We start from the raw sequence: 9,988 nt of genomic DNA, 5'->3' as shown, positions 1-9,988 counted from the left end.
CGGTTCAAAGCCAGCCTGGGCAGGAGAGACGGTGAGGCTCCTATCTCCAATAAACCACCAGAAAACCGGAAGTGGCGCTGTAGCTCAAGTAGTAGAGCGCTCGCCTTGAGCTGAAGAGCTGAGGGACAGCGCCCAGGCCCAAGCTCCACGGCTGACCAAAAAAAAAAAAAAAAAAAACCACCATGAGTGCTGAATTTTGTACATTAATAATAGTTAAGGGCTGATGGCATGGCTCAAGTGATAGAGCAGTTATCTATCAAGTGCAAGACCCTTGAGTTCAAATCCTGGTTACCACAAAATAATAACACTAATAATAATTGAAGAGAGTTAAATACATAGACCTGTGAATAGAAATTCCTTCTAAAACTAAGGGTTGGGAAGTAGTAGAAGTAGAGCGCCTGCCTAGCAATTGTTTCAAGACCCTAGTGCAGGGCTGGGAGGTGGCTCAGTGGTAGAGCACTTGCCTTGCATGCTCGAGGCCCTGGGTTCGATTCCTCAGCACCACATAAGAAAAAAGCCGGAAGTGGTGCTGTGGCTCAAGTGGTAGAGTGCTAGCCTTGAGCTGAAGAGCTGAGGTACAGCGCCCAGGCCCAGAGTTCAGGCCCCACGACTGGACCCAAAAAAAAAAAAAAAAAAAAAAAAAAAGACCCTAGTGCAGGGGGGAAAAAAGTTTCCTCCAAAAACTAGAAAAAGACTAGGAAGATAGCTCAATGGTAGAGCATTGACTACTTAACATTTTTAAGACTCTAGGTTCAGTCCCCAGCAGACACTCCTCCAAAACAGTGAAGGAAAAAAATATAGTTCCAAGCAGAAATTAAAGGGTGTGGATTTGAAAAGTATGGCTGAGAAAATAGACTATTCAGTCACTAACTAGCAGGAAGCCAGGTGTAGGGAAGCATGACTATACTCAGGAGGATCTTGAGTTCAAGGCAAAGTTAGACTTACCCAAACAAAGGAGGAGAGGCCCTAAGGATATATAACTCAAATGATAAAGCACTTGCCTACCAATCATGTAGTCCTGGATTCAATCCCCAGTATGCAGAAAACCATAATATTGCCAGTGATTAAAAAGGAGAAAGGCAGGAGGCTAAAGCAAGAATATTGCCTGAATTCAGGATTTACAGTCTGGGAATTATAACAAGACTCGGTCTCAATGAATTAATTAATTAATCTGGGAGGCTGAAATCAGGAGGATCTCGGTTCAAGGCCAGCTTGGGCATACTCATGAGATCCCTTCTCAATCAAAAGCTACATACAGTGACTTGAATCTGTTATCCTAGCTTCATGGAAGGCTAGCCCAAAAAGTTAACTTTTATTTTTCAGAGATCCCTTGGTGTCAACAGTTCTTTTTTTGTTTGGTTGGTTTTTGGTTTTGTTTTTTAGCTTTGCCACTTCTGTTTTGGGTTTTTGTTTTGTTTTGTTTTTTGTCGGTTGTGGGCCTGAACTCTGGGCCTGGCACTGTCTCTAAGCTCTTCAGCTCAAGGTTAGCCTTCTACCACTTGAGCCACAGCACCACTTCTGGCTTTTTCTTTTTTCTTTTGTTTGGGGGGGGTCCGCTGGTGGGGCCTGAACTCTGGGCCTGGGCTCTGTCCCTCAGCTCTTCAGCTCAAGGCTAGTGCTCTACCACTTGAGCCACAGTACCACTTCCGGCTTTTTTCTTTTTGCTTATGTGGTGCTGAGGAATTGAACCCAGGGCCTCATGCATGCAAGGCAAGCACTCTGCCACTGAGCCACCTTCCCAGCCCCAACTTCTGGCTTTTTCTGCTTAGGTGGTGCTGAAGAATCAAACCCAGGGCCTCATGAATGCAAGGCAAGCACTCTACCACTGAGCTACCTTCCCAGCCCAAGTTTTGCCACTTCTGAATCTTGAACTCTGGGCCTAGGCACTGTCTCTCAGCTTTTTTTTTTCTTTTTCTTTTTCTTTTTGTCAGTAATGGGGCTTGAACTCTGGGCCTGGTCACTGTCCCTCAGATTTTCAGCTCAAGGCTAGCACTCTACTACTTGAGCCACAGCACCACTTCCGGTTTTCTGGTGGTTTGTTGGAGATAGCAGTCTCATGGACTTTCCTGCCTGGGCTAGCTTTGAACCATGATCCTCAGATCTCAGCCTCCTGAGTAGCTAGGATTACAGGTGTGAACTACCAGCTCCCGGCTTCCCAGAGTTTTTTTTTTTTGCTCCAGGCTGGTGCTCTACCACTTGAGCCACAGTGACACTTCTGGATTTAATTGGAGATAAGAGTCTCACAGACATTCCTGCCCCTGATGGCTTCGAACCATGATCCTAAGACCTCAGTCTCCTGAGTAGCTAGGATTATAGATGTGAACTACCAGCACCCAGCTAACAGCTAACAGGGTTTTTTTTTGTTTTGTTTTGTTTTTGTTTTTGTTTTGTCGGTCATGGGGTTGAACTCTGGGCTTGGGCACTATCCCTCAGCTCTTCAGCTCAAGGTAAATGCTCTTCCGCTTGAGCTACAATGCCACTTCTGGTTTTCTAGTGGTTTATTGGAGATAAGAGTCTCACAGACTTTCTTGCCCAGGCTGGCTTTGAACCGTGATCCTCAGATCTCAGCCTCCTGAAAAACTAGGATTACAGGCATGAGCCGCTGGTGTACGACTTAACAGTTTTTATGTAATGGAGATAATATACTAGGAGTGGTTTTCTTTTGATACACATAAAACAATTGTAAGTCATGGCACAATTAAATAAAAGCTAGACGATCCTTTATGGGCAGTCAGGAAATTTTGGTGTCACCAAAACTGTTTTAGAGAATTCCACTTGGGCTTTCCATACTCATATGACTTGCTTGCTCAGTTTGATGCTCTCCCACTTGAACTACCCCTTTAGCCCTGCTTTTTGCTGATTATTTTTGGAGATAGATTCTCTAGGACTTTTTTTTTGGCCTAGGCTGGCTGGAAACAGCAATCCTCCAGATCTCAAGGGTAGCTAGGATTACAGGCCTGAGCCACCAGCCCCAGCTTTTCTACTTGGTCACATTTTAATAACTCAGAAGAGTCTCAGAATAGCAGTTACTATCTCTGTCACTTTCCCGCCCAAGTCCTGGGTAAGGAGAGAATGGCAAAGCACTGAAAAAGGAGGGCCTTGTGTTAATGAAAGGATAAGAGGCGGGGAGAAATCTTTTGGTTTTGCTATGTTCTGTTCTCTCTTTTGAAAGACTTCTTCCTTTCTTTTTTCTTTGTTGTTGTTGCTGCTGCTGTTTTTAGATAGGGTCTTCTGTGTAATCCACGCTGGCTTCAGGCTCTGGATTGACCCCCATGCCACAGCCTCCGGAGTGATGGGATTACAGGCATATGCCATCACATCCAGCTCTGTTCGTTTCTTTTACTTCCCAATTTCAAGAACTATATATAACATGTATAATAATTATATGAATGTAAAGTGGGAGAGATAGACCAGGTGCTGTTTTATTAGGTTAAGTAATGACTGGAGTAGACTAAGGTTGTAGCTTAACGGTAGAACAGACATGTGTTTTATGTGTTCAAGAACCTTAGTTTGGGGCTGGGAAGGTGGCTCAGTGGTAGAGCGCTTGCCTTGCATGCCTGAGGCCCTGGGTTCGATTCCTCAGCACTATCTAAACAAAAAGAAAAAAAGCTGGAAGTGGCGCTGTGGCTCAAGTGGTAGAGTACGAGCCTTGAGCTGAAGATCTGAAGGACAGCGCCCAGGCCCAGAGTTCAGGCCCCATGACCGGACCCAAAAAAAAAAAAAAAAAAAAGAACCTTAGTTTGAGCCCCATTACCACACACACACACAAAAAAAAAAACAACCGGGGGATATTTAGAAAAAGGTTAAAGGGGAAAGACAAAAGTTACAACAGCTGAGATATAAATGATCCTAATGAAAACAGCAGGAGGTTGGGCCTGGCAGGGCGTGAGGGCCGGTGATATTTAATACTCCATGGTAGTGCAGACAGAAAGCCTGCCTTCCACTGTCTAGAGTTCCATATCAAGTCTGAGCAGGTGCAAACCTCCTTTCCAGAACCTGATGATTAACCTTGTAAACTCCAGGGTGTGTCCTTCACCCAGAAAGCTACCCTTCTCCCTGCCCAAAGCCCTCCCCCCACCTCCTTTTGCCTGGATCAGCTGTTAATAGGACAATTACCCAAGAAGCAAAAGAAAGATCCCATGCTGATGTGTCATCAGTCCATGTATATCCATTAAATCAGACTGAGACAACCACTGGAAAAACTGAGCGCGTGCACTTGCTCCCAGGGGAGAGGCTGATGGCCATCACTTAAAGTCAGGCCTTGCTTTGGTGACACCAGGCCTCATAGGACAGAAAAGCAATGGCAAGATAGGAAGAGTTGGCTCAGGTGCAGAGGGATTTAGGGGTCTTAATAGAAGCTGCTAACTAGCGAGCAAATGCTGACGTCCTCCACGCCTGAGACTACATGTAGACCCCTCCCTCCTTTGTAGGATCAGCCGGTGCATCCATCCTCCAGTCATCTCTGGAGAGTGACAGCTGCCAGGAAAGCCTAGAGAAGGGGCTATGGAAGGAAAGACTGGCTGGGGCTCCAGTTACTTCTAGAATATCAGGAATTGCTTTTTCCCCCAAGGAAAACCCAGTCTCGCTGCCATTCTGGCTGTCCCTTTTTTTTTTTTTTTTTTGGGTCCAGTCGTGGGGCCTGAACTCTGGGCCTGGGTGCTGTCCCTCAGCTCTTCAGCTCAAGGCTAGCACTCTACCACTTGAGCCACAGCGCCATTTTCGGCTTTTTTCTTTTTGCTTATGTGGTGCTGAGGAATGGAACCCAGGGCCTCAGGCATGCAAGGCAAGCGCTCTACCACTGAGCCAACTTCCCAGCCCTGTCCCTTATTTTTTATCTTCTTCCTTTTTTTTTTTTTTTCCTTTGGTGGGTCATGGAGCTTGAACTCTAGGCCTGGGCACTAACTTTTTTTTTTTTTTTTTTGTCGGTCGTGGGGCCTGAACTCTGGGCCTGGGCACTGTCCCTCAGCTCTTCAGCTGTAGACTAGCATTCTACCACTTGAGCCGCAGCCCCACTTCCAGCTTTTTCTGCTTATGTGGTGCTGAGGAATCGAAGCCAGGGCCTCATGCAAACAAAGCAAGTGCTCTACCACTGAGCTACCTTCCCAGCCCAGGCACTAACATTTTTAAAGAAGAAAAATAAGTAGGGTGCCGGTGGCTCACGCCTGTAATCCTAGCTACTGAGGGGGCTGAGATGTGAGGATCATGGCTCAAAGCCAGCCAGGGCAGAAAAGTCCATGAGACTCTTATCTCCAATAAACCACTAGAAAACCGGAAGTGGCGCTGTGGCTCAAGCTGTAGTGCGCTCACCTTGAGCTGAAGAGCTCAGGGACAGCACGCAAGAATTCAAGCCCCAGCACTGATTAAAAAAAAAAAAAAAAAAAAAAAAAGGGAGAGAGAGAGAGAGAGAATATGACTTAGTGTTAGAGTGCTTGCCTAGCATTCTTGAAGCCCTGGGTTCGATTTTTCAGTACCACATACACAGAAATGCCAGAAGTGGCGCTGTGGCTCAAGTGGTGGAGTGCTAGCCTTGAGCAAAAGAAACGTAGGGACAGTGCCCAGGCCCTGAGTTCAAGCCCCAGAACTGGCAAAAAAAAAAAAAAAAAAAAGTTTTAAAATATTGCTAATGTAACCAGGCACTGGTGACTCACACCTGTAATTCTAACTATTCAGGAGACTGATCTAAGGATCACAATTTGAAGCCTGAATCCTGGGTAGTAAAGTCTGTGAGACCCTTATCTCCAATAAACTACCTCCCAAAAAGCTAGAAGGTCTGACTCAAGTGGTAAAGGGCTAGCCTTTAGCAAAAGAGCTTAGGGACTGTACCCACATCCTGAGTTCAAATCCTAGGGCCTGCACCACCACTACCACCCCTAGGAAAAAAAATACATATATATCAGCTAATATAGCAGGGCACCAGTGGCTCACACCTGTAATACTAGCTTTTCAAGAGGTTGATATTTGAGGATCAAAGTTCAAAGTTTGGGCAGGAAAGTCCATGACTCTTATTATCTCCAATTAACCACACACACAAAAAAAAAACTGGAAGTGGAGCTCTGGTTCAAGTGGGAGGGTACTAGCCTTAAGTGGAAAAGCTAAGGGACAGCACCCAGTCCCTGAGTTCAAGCCCCAGTACTAGCATAAAAATGGAACAAGAAATTACTAATCTACATAAGTATTTCTTATTTTCCAACCCCATCTAGTCCAACAGACTGGACTAGACAGTGCCTGAGATTTCCTTCTTCTTTTTTTTTTTTGTTGTTGTTGGTCATGGGGCCTGAATTCTAGGCCTGGGCACTATCTCTCAAGTTTTCAGCTCAAGGATAGTGCTCTACCACTTGAGCCACAGCACCACTTCCAGATTTTTCTGCTTATGTGGTGCTGAGAAATCGCACCCAGGGACTAATGCATGCAAGGCAAGCACTCTACCACTGAGCCACCTTCCTAGCCCCTGAGATTTCCTTCTGAGAAAATAAATGACAGTCCTTCTGAGAGATTGCATCCTGTCAATATTAAAAGGTTAGCACATCTTGTAAGGAAATAAGTTCCTTATGCAGCTAATCAAAAACATGCCCTTCCCTCTGTCACCCCTTTAACATGGTAAAAATCATTATCAAGCTGGTTACCATTAAATCACCATGAAGTAAAGCTCTTCTGCCAGCTAGCTTCTCAACCTGACTGCACATGGCATCACCTGGGGGGCTTGTAAACTATCCCATTGCCTGGGTCCCACCACAGATCAATTAAGTCACAGTCCCCAGAGCAGAACAGGGTATCAGTATTTTGTATAGTCTCCTCTGATGATTCCTCTGTGCAGCCAAAATAGAGACACAGTTGTAGCAAGAATTGAGTTTGTAGGGGGCAGGAGTTAGTGTCCAGACTAGAATCATCATCTGATTTTTAGGCCATGCTCTTTCTCAATCCTCTTAACCTTTTTTTGTTTTTTCCTCTTCTTTTTTGATAGTATGGAACTCAGGGCTTGCTAGGCAAGTACTTTATCACATGAGAACTATCTAGCTTGGTCCCTTGATCTATACAATGAAAATGCTTCTTTGTTCTTTCCTGTCCTCATGTAACTTTTTTTTTTTGAAGATGAGTTCAACTGTCCTGTGTCTCCCGGTGCTGTCCCAAACAACAACATTGGGTAATTTTCTTTGTATAGCTCAGTGCCACATGTCGTAATCTGGCAGGTGCCATCGGAGGTGGAGAGAGTGGGTGGTGGGAGTGGACTCATAGGGTGGTTCAAAAATCTGGCTTGGTCACTTACTAGTTGGGCTAGTCTGAGCTTAAAGAACAATATACATATTCACAAGTCTTCCAATCAGATTATGTGGGCTGAGGGGTTTGTGTCTAAAGTGTAGATCACCTGCCTAGGAAATGTGAGGCCCTGAGTTCATACCCTAGTATCACACACAAAAAAAAAAAAGAAAAAAAATCTGGGGCTGGGAAGGTGGCTCAGTGGTAAAGTGCTTGCCTGCCCTGGGTTCGATCTCTCAGTACCACATAAACAGAAAAAGCCAGAAGTGGCACTGTGGCTCAAGTGGTAGAGCATTAGCTTTGAGCTGAAGAACTGAGGGACAGTGCCTGGGCCCAGAGTTCAAGCCCCACAACCAAAAAAAAAAAAATCTAGAATACCAGACACTAGTGGCTCACACCTATAAGCCTAGCTAGTCTGTAGGTTGAGATCTGAAAATCACAGTTCAAAGCTAGCTTGGGGGGGGGGAATGGGGGGAGGGAGAATTCCTCTATCTTCAATTGACTAAGAAAAAAAGCTGGACTGGAGGTGTGGTTCAAGTGGTAGAGCATTAGCTGTGAGAGATTGTGAACCCTTGAATTCAAACCCTAGCACCAGCATACACACACACACACACACACACACACACACACACACACACACACACACACACACAATAACTTAGATCCTAGGTTATATATGTAAAGCCATTTGTACATTGAGTTACATGTGAAGAGACCCTTTTATGACTTTCTCCACATACACAGCAGCTTAGCCCCTGAGAAAGTCAAAGGCCTTAAAGAAACCAGAGAAGTACTTACAGCGTTCAACCGAAGCCCATCTTGCAGATGGAGAATGGAAGCCTTCATTTTCTAGCCAACATAACACATCCATGTCTCATATTCCACACACACCTCCTCCTCTTGACATTCTAGCAGGAAGGATTGAGGCCGGTACCCAAGAGAGCTGTTTCTTCTTGTCACGCAGGAACAGATGCTGAAATCCCAGGACAGACAGCCCAGACTAGCAGCAGCAGGAGGGTGACTCACAGGAAACAGGAATGGCCTCCCCTCAAAGATACACTGCAAGCCACAAAAGCATCCTATTGGAATCACCGGTCCCCTGGAGCTCCAAAGGAACAACAATCCTGAGTGCACAAATTCTAGGACCAGAGATGCCCAGTTCCTCATCCCCACCCCCAGCCCCCAACTCCAACACCCTGAAGAGAGCCAAGGCCAGAGAAACCCAAAGGCTGTGGCTTTTGCTATTGAGGTGGGGGTCTCATTATGGAACCTAGGCTGACCTCACACTCAAAGGCCTCCTCCTCAGCCTCCTGAAGCATGAGATTAGAGACATGTGCTACATCACTCGGCTAGCTGCCCAGGCAGGCTGCCCCTCAGTCATTTCTCTACGGCTGTACCTGTGTTTCTCCTGTGCTGCCAACATTGTGGTTGACACTGTCCCAAACTCCCACACACTGAGTCTTCTTGCAAGGAGAAGAAGGAATTGGTAGCCTCTGTTGAGAGTTTGAAAGAGGTCATCATTGCAGAACATCTCTTCTTTAGGAGGCTGAATTTAAGGGCTCTAAATTTACTCATCCCTGTACTTAATATGTAAAGAGATCCTGGTGATTATAAGAATAGCAACAGGGCTGGAAAAGTGGCTGAGTAGTAGAGTGCTTGCCTTACATTGCATGAGGCCCTAGGTTCGATTCCTCAACACCACATAAACAGAAAAAGCCGGAAGTAGCCCTGTGGCTCAAGTAGTAGAGCTCTAGTCTTCCCTGAGCTGAAGAGCTGAGGGACAGCGCGCCCAGGCCCAGAGTTCAGGCCCCACGACTGACAAAAAAAAAAAAAGAATAGCAACAGGGCTGGGAAGGTGGCTCAGTGGTAGAGTGCTTGCCTCACGTGCATGAGGCCCTGAGTTCAATTCCTCAGCACCACATAAATAGAAAAGCTAGAAATGGCACTGTGGCTCAAGTGGTAGAGCGTTAGCCTTGGGCTGATGTGCTGGTGAAATTTGTGGTTCCTAAGCCTCCTTTCTAGCCTCTTTGTGTGTATATGTGTGCGTGTGTGCCAGTGCTGGGGCTTAAACTTGTTAGGATCCTTCCTGGCCATCCCAGGGGACCACATGGAGGCAGGCATGCACAGGAGAAAGATTATTATAAGGCTTTTTAATTTTTTTAATTTTTTATTTTTTTTGTCAGTCGTGGGGCTTGAACTCTGGGCTTGGGTGCTGTCCCTGTGCTCTTCAGCTCAAGGCAAGCGCTCTACCACTTGAGCCACAGCACTACCTCGGGTTTTCTAGTGGTTTATTGGAGATAAGAGTCCCACGGACTTTCCTGCCTGGGCTGGCGTTGAACCTCGATCCTCAGATCTCAGCCTCCTGAGTAGCTAGAATTACAGCTGTGAGGCACTGGCGCCTGGCTAAGGTTTTTTTAGAGGGGCCACATCTCCCCAGGGAGAGGGAGAAATATGGCGTCTGCCCCTATCCAGGTGGGTAGCTCTGGGTCTAGTGGTGAGGTCTGAGTGCAGGCAGGTCTGGGTGGAGAGAGGGGGTAGCCAGGCATACAGTGAGAATCCTAGGGCAGGGAGGAGCTCAGGTCTGGGTGGAGCTGAGGACTGGAGGTAGGGATAATGCTAACAGAACTCAGGGCCTCGTTGGTAACCCTTAGCTTTTTCCTTAAGGATAGCCCTCTACCACTTGAGCCATACCTCGACTTCTTGCTTTTGGGTGGTTAGCAGGAAATAGGCTTTC

This window comes from Dipodomys merriami, unplaced genomic scaffold (genome assembly GCF_024711535.1).
Source record: "Dipodomys merriami isolate MVZ:Mamm:240054 unplaced genomic scaffold, mDipMer1.0.p SCAF_19, whole genome shotgun sequence".
Lineage (NCBI taxonomy): Eukaryota > Metazoa > Chordata > Mammalia > Rodentia > Heteromyidae > Dipodomys > Dipodomys merriami.
Note: the sequence above shows the minus strand (reverse complement) of the source record.